Source organism: Seriola dumerili, unplaced genomic scaffold (assembly GCF_002260705.1).
Source record: "Seriola dumerili isolate Sdu_G_001 unplaced genomic scaffold, Sdu_1.0 BDQW01000216.1, whole genome shotgun sequence".
NCBI classification, from domain to species: domain Eukaryota; kingdom Metazoa; phylum Chordata; class Actinopteri; order Carangiformes; family Carangidae; genus Seriola; species Seriola dumerili.
The window spans coordinates 2,357,725-2,376,631 of NW_019174471.1; positions in this window are offsets into that span (position 1 = coordinate 2,357,725).

Genomic DNA, 18,907 nt, shown 5'->3' on the forward strand with positions numbered 1-18,907 from the left:
AAATACGTCACAGTAGAGTATGCCATACAAACGTCATAGTTTGGTATGGCATAAAAGAGCCAAAATACGTCATAGTATAGTATGGCATAAAAATGGCAAAATACTTCACAGTATGGTATGCCTTTAAATTGTCATAGTATAGTATGGTATAAAAATGTCAAAATACGTCACAGTAGAGTATGCCATACAAACGTCATAGTTTGGTATGGCATAAAAGAGCCAAAATACGTCATAGTATAGTATGGCATAAAAATGGCAAAATACTTCACAGTATGGTATGCCTTTAAATTGTCATAGTATAGTATGGTATAAAAATGTCAAAATACGTCACAGTAGAGTATGCCATACAAACGTCATAGTTTGGTATGGCATAAAAGAGCCAAAATACGTCATAGTATAGTATGGCATAAAAATGGCAAAATACTTCACAGTATGGTATGCCTTTAAATTGTCATAGTATAGTATGGTATAAAAATGTCAAAATACGTCACAGTAGAGTATGCCATACAAACGTCATAGTTTGGTATGGCATAAAAGAGCCAAAATACGTCATAGTATAGTATGGCATAAAAATGGCAAAATACTTCACAGTATGGTATGCCTTTAAATTGTCATAGTATAGTATGGTATAAAAATGTCAAAATACGTCACAGTAGAGTATGCCATACAAACGTCATAGTTTGGTATGGCATAAAAGAGCCAAAATACGTCATAGTATAGTATGGCATAAAAATGGCAAAATACTTCACAGTATGGTATGCCTTTAAATTGTCATAGTATAGTATGGTATAAAAATGTCAAAATACGTCACAGTAGAGTATGCCATACAAACGTCATAGTTTGGTATGGCATAAAAGAGCCAAAATACGTCATAGTATAGTATGGCATAAAAATGGCAAAATACTTCACAGTATGGTATGCCTTTAAATTGTCATAGTATAGTATGGTATAAAAATGTCAAAATACGTCACAGTAGAGTATGCCATACAAACGTCATAGTTTGGTATGGCATAAAAGAGCCAAAATACGTCATAGTATAGTATGGCATAAAAATGGCAAAATACTTCACAGTATGGTATGCCTTTAAATTGTCATAGTATAGTATGGTATAAAAATGTCAAAATACGTCACAGTAGAGTATGCCATACAAACGTCATAGTTTGGTATGGCATAAAAGAGCCAAAATACGTCATAGTATAGTATGGCATAAAAATGGCAAAATACTTCACAGTATGGTATGCCTTTAAATTGTCATAGTATAGTATGGTATAAAAATGTCAAAATACGTCACAGTAGAGTATGCCATACAAACGTCATAGTTTGGTATGGCATAAAAGAGCCAAAATACGTCATAGTATAGTATGGCATAAAAATGGCAAAATACTTCACAGTATGGTATGCCTTTAAATTGTCATAGTATAGTATGGTATAAAAATGTCAAAATACGTCACAGTAGAGTATGCCATACAAACGTCATAGTTTGGTATGGCATAAAAGAGCCAAAATACGTCATAGTATAGTATGGCATAAAAATGGCAAAATACTTCACAGTATGGTATGCCTTTAAATTGTCATAGTATAGTATGGTATAAAAATGTCAAAATACGTCACAGTAGAGTATGCCATACAAACGTCATAGTTTGGTATGGCATAAAAGAGCCAAAATACGTCATAGTATAGTATGGCATAAAAATGGCAAAATACTTCACAGTATGGTATGCCTTTAAATTGTCATAGTATAGTATGGTATAAAAATGTCAAAATACGTCACAGTAGAGTATGCCATACAAACGTCATAGTTTGGTATGGCATAAAAGAGCCAAAATACGTCATAGTATAGTATGGCATAAAAATGGCAAAATACTTCACAGTATGGTATGCCTTTAAATTGTCATAGTATAGTATGGTATAAAAATGTCAAAATACGTCACAGTAGAGTATGCCATACAAACGTCATAGTTTGGTATGGCATAAAAGAGCCAAAATACGTCATAGTATAGTATGGCATAAAAATGGCAAAATACTTCACAGTATGGTATGCCTTTAAATTGTCATAGTATAGTATGGTATAAAAATGTCAAAATACGTCACAGTAGAGTATGCCATACAAACGTCATAGTTTGGTATGGCATAAAAGAGCCAAAATACGTCATAGTATAGTATGGCATAAAAATGGCAAAATACTTCACAGTATGGTATGCCTTTAAATTGTCATAGTATAGTATGGTATAAAAATGTCAAAATACGTCACAGTAGAGTATGCCATACAAACGTCATAGTTTGGTATGGCATAAAAGAGCCAAAATACGTCATAGTATAGTATGGCATAAAAATGGCAAAATACTTCACAGTATGGTATGCCTTTAAATTGTCATAGTATAGTATGGTATAAAAATGTCAAAATACGTCACAGTAGAGTATGCCATACAAACGTCATAGTTTGGTATGGCATAAAAGAGCCAAAATACGTCATAGTATAGTATGGCATAAAAATGGCAAAATACTTCACAGTATGGTATGCCATAAAATTGTCATATGTCGAAAAACTTAAGGTATGAAAACGTAAAATAAAAATGTCCTATTATACCATACCATAAAAATGTCTAAAAACATCAAAATATAGTAAGTCATAAAAAGTCATAGTATAGTAAGTTATAAAAATGTCAATAAATGTAAGACAAAATGACTTAGTAGTAAGGCATAAAACGTCATAGTATAGTATGGCATAAAAATGTCAAAATACATCATAGTATAGTATGGCATAAAAATGTCAAAAAACGTCATAGTCTAGTATAGCATAAAAATGTCAAACAACATCATGGTATAGTATGGCATAAAAATGTCAAAATACTTCACAGTATAGTATGCCATAAAATTGTCAAAAAACGTCATAGTATAGTATGGCATAAAGAGGTCAAAATACGTCACAGTATAGTATGCCATAAAATTGTCAAAAAACGTCATAGTATAGTATGGCATAAAGAGGTCAAAATACGTCACAGTATAGTATGCCATAAAATTGTCATAGCATAGTATGGCATATTGGAGGGCACATCTGAATGATCTAATATGACTTTACTTCTAACATAGTGCGAATGATTTCACTCAGATATTGGTAGGGAAAATTCTGTGTCCAGGCTGAGCCTGTTCAGTCACTATTTAAAGATGCAATGTGTAAGATCTGGCCAGAATTTTACTTTAAAATGTTCAAAAAATTAACGAACACTATCAACAGTGTGTGACGGAGCCACAATGATGATGTCGTGACCAAGACCTCCATCTAATGTATTTTAGAGATTATATAATGAAATCAGCATGCTAACCAACCCGTCCTGTGTTGTAATACCATTTTATGACACTAGATGCTGTGTGAGTCAGTGTAGCGTCTAGTCTGCCATTAGTCCCACAAAGAAGAACAGCTTCCTCCAGAGCTTGAAGTTATGCTACAGCTCCCTACTAGCATCACAGAAACACAGAGATGGCTGAAACTCCTAGAAAACGATATTCATCTGCATCCCAAAGCACCACTTCTGGCAAGAAACCACACTCAATGTCAAAGAAAAGAAGCAAAACACAAGTGAAATTTGGTGTGGCTCTCCACCGCTGGAGACAGCTCTGGATGGTATAGAGATGCAGTTCGATGCTGAGCTTACAACTTTTCTTTTAGACTGATAAGTAACATCTTATGTTAGCTCTTTAGTGAAAAGTATTATTAGTACAAATGACAAACCATAAATGTATGATGTTGATGTTGTCAACAAACGTTTTAGCAGTTTAGTAGAATTTAGCCTGTTCCTGCGGCTGTTGTCCACCAAGTTGCGTCAGTAACTTTAGGCTTATTTCATAATGACTGTACATTAAGATTGTATAGATCGTGTAGACCGAGTGAATACACGTCGATTGGTTAACCATGTTGTAACCACTGTTACGAGATCAGGCAGAATTGAAAGTTCACTAGGCCTTTATACTTCTAAAGTATATTTTTTTTGGGCTTTTATGCCTTTAATGGACAGCACAGTGGAGAGTGACAGGAACGGGGAGGCAGAGAGAGGGGGAATGACATGCAGTGAAAGGCCGTCCGATGCGGGATTCGAACCGGGGCCGACTGCAGCGAGGACTGTAGCCTCTACACATGGGGCGCCTGCTTAAACCACTACGCTACACGACGCCCCTAGGCCTTTATACTTCTGAGGAGATTTCAGCATGTGTACATTGAATTTTTATACCTCTAGTTGTTTACTCTTCTTTTCCTTGCATTTATATTTCATAATATTCATACTGTTACTAGTGTTCTCATTGTGTGTATCTCAGCATATTCATGCAAATATTCATACTGTATTTATTTTAGCATATTCATATCTATCCTCACTGTTTATTATACACACACAACAGACCTAACATATTTGAATATAAAAAACTTGTATGATCTAAACAAATTGTCCTATCACATGTTTGTCTGTATCAGGACCGACTCCAGTCCAGTCCTCCCCAGCGACGGACCAGCACCTGCCTTTTCTTCTGCGTCTGGCCTCATCAATCATCAACAAGCACATTACAGTAACACCTCAGAGTATTATCCCTGCACAGAACACATATTGTCCATACTATGATCTTTTGTACATCCTGCTCAGCAGGAGTTGTGTCAACACATAGTTATACAATTTTTATGGAGTATCTTTTTCATTATCTTTGTTATATATGTATCTATGTATATTTATCTTTTTGACTGTTGCAGTGTTTTATTTACTTTTTTATTGTTATTTCCTATAAAGACGTTTATTGGATACTGTACCAAACACCAAGCCAAATATCTTGTAAGTAAAAATCTACCTGGCAATAAACCTTATTTTCTGATTCTGCCTTTGTGATGATGCCTTGCCTTCATATTTTTATAGGTATATAAAAACATACTGTTTGTATTACAAGTATTCATAATTTGTTTCAGTGCTAGCAACAATTTTAACAATATCAACAATAGATTATAAGGAACATGGGGAAAACAACAATATGATTAACTGGATGGAAGAGATGAATGGAGGTGGAGTAAGTAGCACGATCTCACATGTTACACCTTTAATACATAGTAATACTTTGTTTTTGTTTTTTTATTCTATATTGTCTATATTTACTGTATTATGTGTGATGACTGAATAAAAAACTACTAACACTGAATCATAAGATCAGTGGTATTAAAATACAGCAGAGGTGACCAGTTTTGTTGTTTGCCAGAACTCACAATGAACATGGAGTCAAGACCGACAAGAAACACATGGAAAGGTCTTTTTTTTAATCATGCACAAGGCTCACACTTTGCATTTCAAGATAATTCACATATTTCAATATTTCAAGTCCATGTGGAGTGGGGAGGTCACCATCAATACTTTAGTCCATACAGATAGTAGAGAAACAACGTCCTTTCTGGTGCACCATGCTGGACATTGACTGTAAAGCAAACAAACACAGCAACCAGCAACTGTGAGCACTTTGTGAACCCTTCAGGCTTTTTGTGTTTGCGTGTGTGTGTGTGTGTGTGTGTGTGTGTGTGTGTGTGTGTGTGTGTGTGTGTGTGTGTGTGTGTGCGTGTGTGTGTGTGTTGTGGGGGCTGTGAGTGTAATCAGAGATCATGCAGAAGAAGATTATGCACACATAAGTAAACAAAAGAAACAGGATTACGAATTTAAAAGGAAGACAAACATTGTCTGACGCTGTGAATGTTTGAGAAGAGTCAGAAAAAGTTCATCCTTCTGCATGTGTGTGTGTGTGTGTGTGTGTGTGTGTGTGTGTGTGTGTGTGTGTGTGTGTGTGTGTGTGTGTGTGTGTGTGAGAAGACAGTATGTGAAGGGGGAGAGTCACACAGAGAGGGGTCCTGCTGCTCCGGCTCTCTGGACACGTTCCCTCTCCCCTCATTAGATGGTTAACCAGTGTCCAGTCAGGCACACAGAAAACGGGCCCCTCCAACTGACCATCCGTCTCATCTCCAGAGACAGCAAACAAACCTCCCCGCAGCAGCGCTCCAGCGCTCCATGAGAACACCCGCTGCAGCTCAAAACAATCCCAAAAGACGGGTCAAAGGAATGAAAGGGCTGGGTTGTTGAGAAAACAGGCAGGGGAGGGAGTTTTCAATCGATTCTCTACATATAACCCCGTCTGACATGCATGTCGGTAGCCGCTTGCTAATTACGGCCCAAATCTACACTAGGAGGTTGTTGTGTCACCAGGTCCCGGGAACAATCTGCTGATTGTTGTGTGAGAAGATTGGTCAGACAAGGGCCGGCCACTTTCCCCCCAATTATCCCCATTTAGTGGTTCTGCTTCAAGCTGCCTGGACGGGAAAGAGGGGAAAGAAGGAGGAAGCAGAAAAAATGAAACGAGACAGAGACATAGGAGAGCAAACTGTCCATCAGCCACTGAATCATTTCATTTCAACACCAAACTGTGGAAACTTGAACACGTTCACAGCAAAGAGTTTTTTACTTTGCGGCGGCGGTTATTTTAAGAGTGACCAATGGTCCTTGGCCTAATGAGCTCAGCTACCTCCCCCCACCTACCTACACAGCCAGTAGGGGCAAAAGGAGGAGGAGGAGGGGGAGGAGGGGGAGGTAGGGGGTCAAAAAGGGCCGATTATGAATTGAGTTAATGAGCCTGGATTGGGGTGGTGGTGGAGGGGGCAGGGGCAGCCTGAGAATTCACCCTTTCCCCCGCTCTATCCCCTGCTTCCTTCCTCGACCCTTCCTCTCCTTCCTTTACTGGGTGAAAAAAAAATTTCCAGCAGGTGTTTTCAAAGTGTGCTGATTCCCAGTGATGGATTCCTGTTGTTAAAAGTGGAAAGTGTCAGATTCTTCAGACGTGACTGTAAAGTGATGTGTTCGACACTTCTCTCAGAGCTTTGTGGCTGCTGTAACTGTTCCTGACCTCTGACCTCTTCACAAGGGAGGAGAATTAATATGAAGGGTGAAGAGATGAAAACAATGTTTAAAGCTATTTGTAAGTTTTGCTATCGTATGCTAACGTTAGCATTAAGAGCTGTTTACTCACCAGTCTAGAAGACACGTTGTGAGTTCAGCATCAAACTTTATTATTTTACTCACCAACATTTTTTTCTTCTACTGAAGTTGCCATGCTAACCAGCTAATCACGGCTAGCTTCTCAGCTACTAGCGACTCACTGTAGCCTTCATTCTGCCATGAAGAAGTAGCGCTGCTCAATGATGGCTGAAGCTCTTATACTTTTTGTGTGAAGAAATATAATGATACTGCAGCTATTCTGCATATTTTAACATTTTTCAAAATCTAGGATGAAACCACTATGGGTCAGCTATGTTGAAACACTGTTAGCTAACCTTAGCTTACCAGACTCTTCACTCACTGCAAAGCGTAATCATGTCATTGTATTATTATAAATCATGTTATATATGGAGTCATGGATTAAATCTAGGATGTCTGCCTAAAGCTGGTTACCTGCTTGTGTATCCATTTGAGCTAAAGTGATACTACTTCACTTTTTTTAGTGCACCAATCAAATAACCAGCATTGGCATTGTCAGTGTAGAGATTCAACAACATTTATACTGATTTCTTATCAAAAAGGTTCATTTCAGTTTGAATTGGAAAAGTAATATTTTTATCCTCTAACATCACTTCCTGCTAGAAAAAAGTGTCACTGTACAGTTGAGTCAAAGCGAAATGGAACATGCACTATCCTCTGTCCTTCCACCCATGCTGGTGTGAGAGTGGAGAGGTGAGCCTGTGGACACGGTGAACTCTGTGGCCGAGCCGAGCCTGGATGGAGGTCAGAGGAAAAGGGGAGGATGTTGGAAGGACGAGAGTGGGTGGTTGGGAGAAAAGGGAGGCGAGGTGTGTTTGTGTTCGGCCTGGCCTACTTAGACTGATTTCAGCCCCGGCAGCAACCCGTTGGAGCTCCTGCATTTCGCCCACTGAGCTCGCCTCAACACCCCGACTTGATCACTCAACCATGTGACTCAGGCCTGGAGCCAAGAGGAGCAGAGACAGACAGACGGGAGGGGAGAGAGAGAGAGAGAGAAGGGAGAGACACACAGACAGAGAGAGGCTTGAGTCCATGAGCAGCAACATTGCTCACATTTATCAATTTCATTTTCAATCTAATAGAGCCAACTATGGTGGCTGGAGATTTGTATCAAACCACTTATCTGCACAATTTATCAAGTATCCTCAAAGGCTCGGCTTATTAGCTGAGCCCATGGGGATGACATAAGGTCAGGGCGACGGGACAAAAACCCTCTTTCTGCATTTGCCCTCTTTAAACCAGGCTGAACTTTTCCATCGCAGATAATAGCAGACTGCTGATCTTCAGCTCCGTATCAAAAGACGCCCGTTTCCCACACTGAGGCCTGTCTCTTTCCCACAGGCAACTCCAAATGCGCAGAGCAGATAGCCGCGCTCTGTCTCGATGTGCTCAGCATTAGCCATGCCAGGCTTATCATCAGCACATTCTGACACGACTCTTCACAGGCCCCCCATTCATTCCCTGTTGTCATTCTCCTTCACCCCAAAAATGCACATTGTTTGCCGAAAAGAGAGGAAAAAAGAGAAGTCAAACAAGAGAGCTTTTTGTGTATTATTCAGGCGCCGACTTCGGTAAACAAAGCAAGATAATAAAAGAGCTCAGTTACAGTGCTTTTTATTTGCTGCAGTCCTGTTTGCTGAGTCACGCAACTTCAAATTCCCTCACATGCTGCGACGTTACATAAACAGGAGCTTTGTCCAAGAAACGTTCACCTCTGTCTGTAGGATGTTTGATGCTTTAATGCACCTCGGCACAGAGACTAGCTCATTGTTCAGAGAGACTTAACATGAGAGACAGATGGGCTGGACGGAGCGGGAGTGGCCTGCTGACATTTCACTGGCGACAGCGGCAACACACAGTGACCTTTCAGCTGCGTGCCCTGCACTGACGGGACGCATGCTGCAGGGCCAGCACTGATAACAGAGATAGGGCTCTGTGTATGTGTTTATGTAGGACACTGAAGAGGAGACACTAATGGCAGCGATGTCTCCCTCTCTGTCTGTCTGTCTGTCTGTCTCCATGGTTGCAGTGATCCATAACCAGTCCCATCAGGGTTTGGCGGACAAACTGTTTGGACTTTTTCAAATTGACATTGATGCTTTTTTACATCATTTTCAACAAGTAAAGTTTTTAGTTTTGATTTAAAGACAGCAGCTTTAGTTTTAGGATGTTTCAGCTGTGTTTGTCCTTCAGAAAAGCTTTTTAAATGCAGCTTTATGTAAAACACTTTGAACCGCCTCCTATTTAATGGCTCTCTTAACAGTTTGGTAGAGGAGCCCTTGACTTGTAATATGTTGGGTTCTTTTGTTTTATTTATACAATTTTTTCCTTCCTGTCCCCAATTCTCATACCTGAACGTGCTGTCATTGATGTATGGCCTGGCTAAAGGTTCAACATAAATGCCATAGAAACTTTCTTTTATGTAATTTGACTGTCAATCATAAAAATTAAACATCTAGGAATAAATAACACTTCCCACACCCCTTGAAAGGAAAGCCTTGCATTATGTTCACGTTGCCTTTTCACTGGTGGAACAGTTCAGTGTAACATGTTGATGACATTTTGATTAGAGCTAACATTACACTATGTACCATAGCTCACTTTTTCTTTGCTGCTCTAAAACAGTGGCTGTCAGTGGCTGCATGGTGCAACTTTAGAGCATAGTTAATTTATGGGAGTGAAACTATAAAGTTTATTGATAAATTACTGAATCTATGCATAGACTGCGTACTCGCAGATACCTGATCCATTATTTTAGGTTGGATCAGTGGCATTTATAATACAGTAACAGTATCAGAACAAGAGTTTTTTTTCTTTTTGAGGGCTCCTTGAAATGCGGTCCAAAAAGTTTAATGACTTTGTAATTACTGAATATTGGAATATAAAGTTTTCTGATTATAGACTATTGTCAATACTGTAATATAATGTTATTGCCTTGTATATTAGGTGAAATTATGTTTTTTCAGATATTTTGTAGATGTTTTCAATGAAAATACAGTTGCCAATCAGGAAAATCTTCTGTTATACTAGGCGTGTTGATTCTTGTTCAGTCAAGCACTAAACTCTGGTTTTTCGCAAACTGTTTGTCTTTTACATGTTCTGGTGCCAAAATGTCAAAAATGACAAAAACTATACTTTTTTTTCATGTTTTTCCACAAAAGAAATCTACAGGGTCACTGGCGACCTGAGGTATCTAAGGCTACATCCATGCTAATAAGTTGAGGGATAATTAAAATGAAAACGATCTCCATCCAGACGAGACGTAAGTGTTCAGTTTTACATTAAATGGACATCTCAACCTTTTGATAGCAACTCATAATTAAAAAAAAATTGTGGTCAGTTGAGAAACTATCTGCTTTTAGTGCCAAAAGAATCCTTTTTTTTTCTTGGAAAACCATGACAGTGTTACAGATGAAGCTCATATAATAAGGTTTATCATTATTACTATTATTGTTAGGTATCTGCTTCTGGCTCGAACTCTAAAGTACCTTGAGATAACATATGTTGTGAATTGGCGCTATACAAATAAATTGACTTGACTCTGGTCTCACCTTGGGTAGGTTGCTCCAAGCAGACAGGGGTCTATTAAAGAGGCTCCTTAGCCTACACTACTACGTTTTCATTTTAAAACACATCTCTTTTCCTACATGTCCTCCTGGCATCTATGCATCCATCCCTGCTGGCCTCGTTTTAGTTTGTAAACTCCAGGTTTGTGTTATTGTGTGGATGGGCGAAACCTTTGGAAATGATGACGTAAACACCCAAGGTCGTTCCCCCATTTGGGTCTCATCAGCCTCAACTACAAGTGGTGAAAGCAACATGGATAATGAATAACAAGTGTTATGGACCTTGTTGTTTTTGCCAGCAGGTGTTGTGAAGTTAAATTCTGCATTTTAACCATAGACTGTATATAAGATGGAGGCTCAGTGTACATGAATGGTCATGTATGTATGTGTTTTCAGGTGTGTTAGTCTGGATGGAGATTGTTCTCATTTTAAAATGAAAACGTAGTAGTGTTGATGTAGTGTTACTGTCCTGTCAGCTCTTTAGCACCATGCTGTCACATGGAGTCTGCTTTAGTACGTAGGTGTTACCAAAGTAACGCTGATATTCAGGAGGATTTCTGGCCTCCACACCTCTGTCTCTCCATCTCTCTGTCAAGTCTTTTCATTCCTAGTGTGACCCCGCTGCCAGTGAGAAATAATTTCATTTGCTGAACATTTTCTTCAGGAGGGTTTTTTTTTTTTTTTTTTTTACATTTGATATCACGGAGGGGGTTTCCCTCCTGCAAACAACAGCCTTTATTAAACTCTGTGTCTTTCTTTCTTTCTTCCTCACTATCTGCCTTGATATTAACTCATTGATCAGCATTATGTTTTATCTATGAGGGAAAGGTTCAATGGGGGCTTTGTGCATTTGTCCAACCAGAGTTCATTGCCATGCCATCGGCTAACAGGCCGAGCCTCAATGAACTGTGCAGATTAGAAATATGTACTTCTATTAGATTCAAAACAAGAATGATAAGCACAGTGATATTATTATTTTGAGCTCATGAAACCCGCCTTTCTGTGTGGATTAGCTTCTATCAGTCTGTTTAATGTCTCATGACTCTTTATCTCTCTAACTCTCTCTGTCTCAGTGCTCACTGTGTCAGAGTCTCTCCCTTTGTTCTCCACAGCAAACAGGTCAATGCTTATCTGCCAGAAACACACACTCTCTTTTTTAACAGAAAATAGAAACTTTAAATGTTTTTTCTTTTTTGAACAATTTTTATTCTGAAATTTGTATTTATAGAAATGTGTGTGTTCAAACGGGGCTTTTACTTTTACTTCTGATGTAGAATGAGTTTGTAAATGAAAGGATAATTCCAGTTTCATTATTCACATTACTGTTGGTTGGGATTCATAATGTAGTAAGTAAAAAGAAATCAGCTGAGAAAGAAGCATGAGCTGAAAGATCAGCCATTACTTTAGTGAGTATGTTAATTGATTACTGATGGAAATGATTGGAAAAATAAGACTCAAGTTCTAATAAACAGGAGTTTCAACCCTAACTATGTCAATATTTGATGATTCTTTGAAATCCCAGGTTACACTGAATGGCCACCTTTATACTCAAAACCCAACAAGAAAAACACACATGAAGCAGCACAAACCACAGTGATACAACAAAATTACCATAAAACTGAATGACAATCAGCAGATCGTTCACGGTTAACTGACTGATTCCTCTTTAAAAGGCGGCTTCTACTTGAGTCCCAGAAATCAGTTTTCAGTTGTGTGGGTAAAGGAAGTAAGGAAAAACAAAATGAGGTTTTCTAAAACGGCTTCTTACAACCTGTTTGATCATGATCTTTGGTGAGAACAATTGTATCATAGATGATAGAATTAATGGCCAAAAACATAAATGAAATATATGTATGTAACATTCAGTATGTTCATATAGTGAAATTCCACGTATGAAATATATGTACATATAAAAGAAAAAGCACATGTAAAATTTATATATAAAACCTATTAGAAAAATTGGAGCAATTTCACATATTGGCAAAAAGAAATGGGAAGATAGACATGTTTAAAATGAATAAGAAATAAAAAAAAATTTTAAACTTATATAAGCATAAGCATTGTTTATGTTAAGTTAATTTGTTGGCTAATTAAACAATTTTGAAATTAAAAAAAGATATATATATATATATATATAATTAATGAATAAAATTAGAAAATGTGTGACCTAAGCCAATGTTTACCATGTAAAAATTCATCATATTGATATTTTGATATATGTACATGATCAAATTTTACAATGGGTATTTGATATCTGATATTTGATATTTGTTATCAACGTATGTCTTCATATATCCAGAGGATGTATATATGGGATATTAATATGTCCCCTTATAAATGAAATACATATATGTCATATGTTACATTTCTGTATACAAATAAGTTGTAAAGTGGGAGGTTCCTTTAAATCCTGAGTATATGACTTATGACTAATTGCTTTAAAATAAATGTTACTCTCTGTGTCATCTATGTGATCTAGAGCATAAAGTAGATTCCCAGATAAGATGAACTTTGAATAGACAGGATGTTGTTGTGTGCTTTACGTATAGCTGACATGAGATCGCCATGATACATGTATGACGCACTGAATAGAGCTTTGTGAGTCGCTCTTTAGTTTAAAAGCGCTTCAGGCTCTTGTTTCTTTCCCTACATGATTGTGCAGACTTCTTCTTCACTTCAGTAGTTCCCACAAGCAAACAGAGGTAAATGTGTTGTTGAGCTAAAGCAGCACTCTCAGCAAATTTGACAGGAAATTCCCAACGCCGATCAATTCCTTTTTCTTTTCTTTTTTTCTTCTTAACCACCAAATCCCTCATTTGACTTGAGGGAGGAGAGGCAGGAAACTGCTGCTGGGCCAAAAACGACAAGTGAATTAACTGATGGTTTCAGGTTTTTTTTTTGACTTGTGCTGCCACAGAAACAAGCTGTCACACAAAATGAAAGGGATAAGTCATACATGTGCTTAAGAGCCATGCAATACTTCCTCATTCTGGCTATCATCATTAAAGCCGGGACTCAACCCCTCAAGTGTTTTCTTACACCTCTCAAATGTTTATTTAGATTTAGTTTCATGCAGACCTATCAGGACTCAATTGCCCACATTTATTTCTGTCTTTATTTTCTTTGATTAAAATAAATGCTTCTCTGGGGTGAGACAGGGAGGAAAAATGGTGGAAAAAAAAAATTAAACTCCCTGCTCTAGATGTGATGTTGATATGATCTGGACAGGCTTCCACAAAAAGGTTATTGTGTGGCTTAATTGCGCCCAGTGGATTGTGACTGTGGCGGGGAGTGAGGTAAGGGTGCTGCCCCGGATTGCAGGCTGGGCCGAGCCTTGCCCTTATGCCACAACAATTCCACAGCTGTCATCACCTTATTGTCCCGCCAATTACCCATAATTACCCCTGGCAGCATCAGCACCATTCAGTGGCGATAACAAAAGAAGGTACCTTCCTGCCAGTGTGATCGGGGGGGAGCTGAGAATGTTACAGTGTCGGCTGGAGGTTCACAGAAAGGAAGAACGCGCAAATGACCTGCTTCAAAGGTCAGTGCTGTCGTAAGACTTTCGTGAAATTTCAACACAAACATGAGAAGCTTCTCTCGCTGGTAAAAGTCAACACAAAGCACAGTAGCATATCCAGTCCTTACTGGGCTCCAAGGGTGTAATTTCCACCAGGGATGGTGTCACTCCCTCCAGGAAATAGTCAACACCTAATTTCTGTTACCGGTGGATTCATCTTATTCACTTTTAACAGCACCATGATCACCAATGCCACCACCGTTGAACTCGCTGGCTGCACATGAACAAGAGGGAATGAATGGACCAAAAATAAATCTTAAAAACAGGCAATGAGGGGTGTCGAGTGGCGCAGTGGGTTGAGCAGGCGCCCCATATGTAGAGGCTACAGTCCTCGCTGCAGTCGGCCCCGGTTCAAATCCTGCATCGGATGGCCCTTTACTGCATGTCATTCCCCCTCTCTCTGCCTCCCCATTTCCTGTCTCTCTCTACTGTGCTATCATAAAGGCATAAAAAGCCCCCAAAAAAATAGACTTTAAAAAAAAAACGGCAGTGCATCACCTCTTAACAAAAAACTGACTTTCTTTTAACTTCATTTGTTTCTCTGAAGCAATCTGTTACAATTTAAAGTGTCCCTGTGCAACACAGGGACTTACAAACTTAGTTCCTACGTCCTGCATAGAGCCAATACAAATAAAATATATCATATAATCATATATCATAAAATAAATCACATGAATAATGTGTGCAAACAAAACATATCAAATGACATCATGAATATTTTTTTATAGCAGTTAAAGACAGGGGGTCGGGCATGTCTATGACTCACTAGACATTGTTCTCTGACTGTCCAGCCATAATGTTTCAGGAGATGATAAAAAACCTTCAGTAACTCAAATACAGCAAGTTGCTTGCAGTCTTTTTTTTTAATCCCTCGTCTTATAGGTACATATAGACTGCCTTACCTTCATCTCAGACTTTGAGGCGTGTTCCCGGTAAGTCCATGACGGCTTAGCGCTGTCCCACTGTCAAACCATTGAGGGCATGAGGGCTCTGTAGCAGACATTTTGAGCCCTTTATTCACATTTTCTGCAAGTTCGCATTTCTGCAGACTTTGACTGAGGGAATTACCCAAAGTTCATGGCATAGTGACATTAACCACGGGGTTAGCGTGGTTACCAGGAGACGCCCGGAAGTGTAAAAAAACAGTAAACAGTCACCATAAAATGGAAGAAAGAATACGATAAAAGAACGGTAGACAAACAAGCATGAAAGGAACAAACAAAAACATTAACATAACAGGAGAAAGGTTACATGTCAGTATAAACACATTCAGAGCCAGAACTCTGTAGTTATCTGTCCTATGATGACATGATGATAAATTCCAAATCTGCTTTCATCATTTTACAAACTGAAATAAATAATGTAAAATCAGTCCCAAACCAAACAATTGTACGCAACATGTTTTAGCATCGTTAAGGTGAAACAAGCCCATAGGTCGTTGCGCAGCAGGTTATTATGACCCATAGTCACATTTTGTTGCTAGGCGACATCTAGTGGCCGTGGTAATTATGACAGGAGCAAAGGAAAAAAGTCTGGTGAAGTAGTAGATAGAGCGACAAAGTCTGCGTTAGGAGGAGGTTATGGTGGATGGATGGCTCAACAAATCACACGAATATGAATCAAATCATGATCTTTTCCTAAAGCTAACCAAGCCATGAGCGTTATTATAGTAACCATGGCGACAAAGGTAGGTACACTGCTGTCGGTACAGTCCGGGTGCCTGCAGACATTACTCAGGGCTAAATAAAGTACTTCACCACCTCTGCATGTTTTCTGGGGCAAAAAACATCTCTATTTTCTCTACAGTTAATATTCTCCTAAACAGACTGAGCACAGGGCTCCTTGTGATAAAGATACAAACATCAGCCTCTATCAGGGAAACTCAACATGACACTAAACACATGGTTTTCTTTTTTCCCCAAGACCTTTTTTATCTGACATTACTGGTTGATTGGAGATAGGAACACAAAACATGAGCGTGGATGCCAAAGTCGACTCACATAGGACAGTTGAAAGCCAGTTGAAAACGTGGAGGGCCTGTTGGACCAACTTCAGTCTTCCTCAACCATGATACAGAATAAAACAAGATGAAGTGTAAACAGTAAAAGAGGAACACAGGCCCTTTGTTTCATTATAAAATACAACCAAGATGAAGCTGACAGGCCTTCAAATTATTAATAAACCATCTCATCTGCAGTTGGTTCTTACAATAACCCATCAAGCTTAGTAGTTGTTGATTATCATCAGTTGATAATGAAAATTATCTTTAGTTGCGGCCTCTAAAAAAGCTTTTCAATAATATATAACAGATCTTCAAACTATTCATACATGATTTATTGTTGCTTAAAGGTCCTTAAAGCCTATTTTCTCAATGAAATTAGTATGAGTAACTAGGTCGGACATAAATACACAGTAATATTTCACATGACAGATTTCTGCTCTTGTGTTTGTGTCTGTGTTCTACTGACCGGTTTAAAGCAGGTTGTTTTCCAACAATGAAACTTTAACCTCGATTGTTGCCTATTTAGTTGTGAATATTTAATGTTAGAGAAATACTCAAAAATGTTTGTGAAAAATGTTTTCTTAAATGGTGTTTTATTTAAAAGTTGCACCAAAAACAGTGAGAGATCATGTTCACTTCCTGTTTCAGATTTTACTGTTTTATTACCTTGATTATTAAGGTAAATGTGACAACATGTCACCACATGGATTTGTGATCATATAACCCAGCTCCATGGCCTGTAATGTTATGTTAGTGCAGTGTAGCAGTGTAGATAATTGGCATATAACTCACGTTGTGCTACAGGCTACATCCCCTAAATCATCCACTGTGAAGCTCATTGTGATACCAAGTGTACTGCAGATGTTTCTCTTCTCCTAGTTATCATGGCTCTGTGTGTCTGTCTGCTACTGGTTATCCAGACCAGGGGTTTAATCATTACAGAAAGCCCAGACATGTTCCCATGCTGCGACTGATTTCACCGTCATTTTTCATCCGTGAGCGTCTGGAACGAACTTTACAGCCACGGCTCCTTCACTTAATCATGTTTTATGGCTCCTCTGACCCTCGCTGCCAAGAGGAGATGGCAGAACACGGCGGGCCGGGGCCTTAGACTAATAATTATAAACCAGCCCGCTCTGTCTGTTTACCAGACAGCCACTTCTTCAGATAATACACAAAGCTGTCACTATATACAGGGGGTAAGATAAATAAGTCTCAACTCTTAAGTAACTTATTCAGGGCTACAAACACTGAACTTAGATATATGAGTTTTTAAAGCATAAACTGCAGAATTATTGTAAATGTCTGTTTCAAATATCATGTGTGAAACAGACAAACTGCATCAGCAACGTGGCGTGGTTGTGCTTGTGCGTAGGAATACAGTAGTTCAACAGCCAGATAAAGTGGTGAAAATATGCAAAATAATACGTAATACGTAATAATAATAATATGTACACTTAGTCTGATATTAGCTTTATTCTGTGGCATTTTTTAAGTGGCTGAAACTCATTTTGGAGGATGGCTCCATCCACAGCAGGAGTGCGCTGATCTGATTCCACTGCAGGTGATACACTGACTATAGATAAGCACCACATACAACCCCACATCAGATAACCCGAAACATCACCTTAAATACTAAATACGTGCTAATATGTTAATGTCAGTTCCACAGCAATGCTGAAGTTAGCTAAGGCTTGCTAACAGCCACCATACGCTGCTGGTCTTCCAGACTAAGTGATGCTGTCACAGAAAAATCTCTGGGTGTGTTGAATTGAGGAAAGGTGCATGTTGTGTCTCATAAACTCAACTTTTCAATTGCAAGAAGAAAACTGTATTTCTTCTTTTGAAAGCTGCATAGTCTCACTTTAAACTCCTTTCTCAGTGTTTATGTTATTATGTCTGCCCCCACGGTAATTCCCATAAGTACAGACACGTTGCCAAATTGCCGTATTTCACACACAAGCTCAGAAAACAGTGGCACGCTGAAACAAGGAAGTTCTATGAAAGTCACAAGTGAACACAATTTTGCGGTGTGACTGCATAACTTTTACACCTTGCTGTGCCAGCGTCAATAGTCGGCGCCTCCAAACCACACTGCTCTCACTTCCAGGACGCACACTGTGAACTCACAACAACATTTCTGAAGAATTAGTTTATTAAGAAGACAGAACTTCATAATATTTGCACGAGGCAAGACCAAGGTCAGCTGGAGACCTGTCGCCGAGCTCGCAGCACCGGTGCCAGCGCCTCTGCCAGGCTGGGTGGAGACTGTCTCAAGAAAGTGGTAACTTTCAGAGAACAGCCAACATTTCTAACGCCACATGTAAGACTTAAACATTGTGAGCTGATGTAATTCGTCCTGGAAGGTCTTCTTGTTGCAGTGACCCGGTGAATTTGCTTGCATTTAATTAACTTATGCTACAGCTTCTGCACAGTATATCAAATGTGGGTGAATGTAGGTTTTATGAAGTGAATGCAGTTCTGAAACGTCTAAACAGACTCAGCTCTCTGACTCTTGAACGTGAGCCAAATCAGAGAGGACACGGCTGAAGTGATGCCTGCTGCAGCCCAGATCTATAAACTGGGAGGTTTGAGCTCTACTCGGCTCCCACAGTCAGACTGAAGAGCCTTTTTATGATCTGTTTATGTTTGTCAAAGCAGTGGCCATTCTCCAGCCGCCCCCTTCAGTTTGGTCTCCTGTACCCTCTCCCATCGA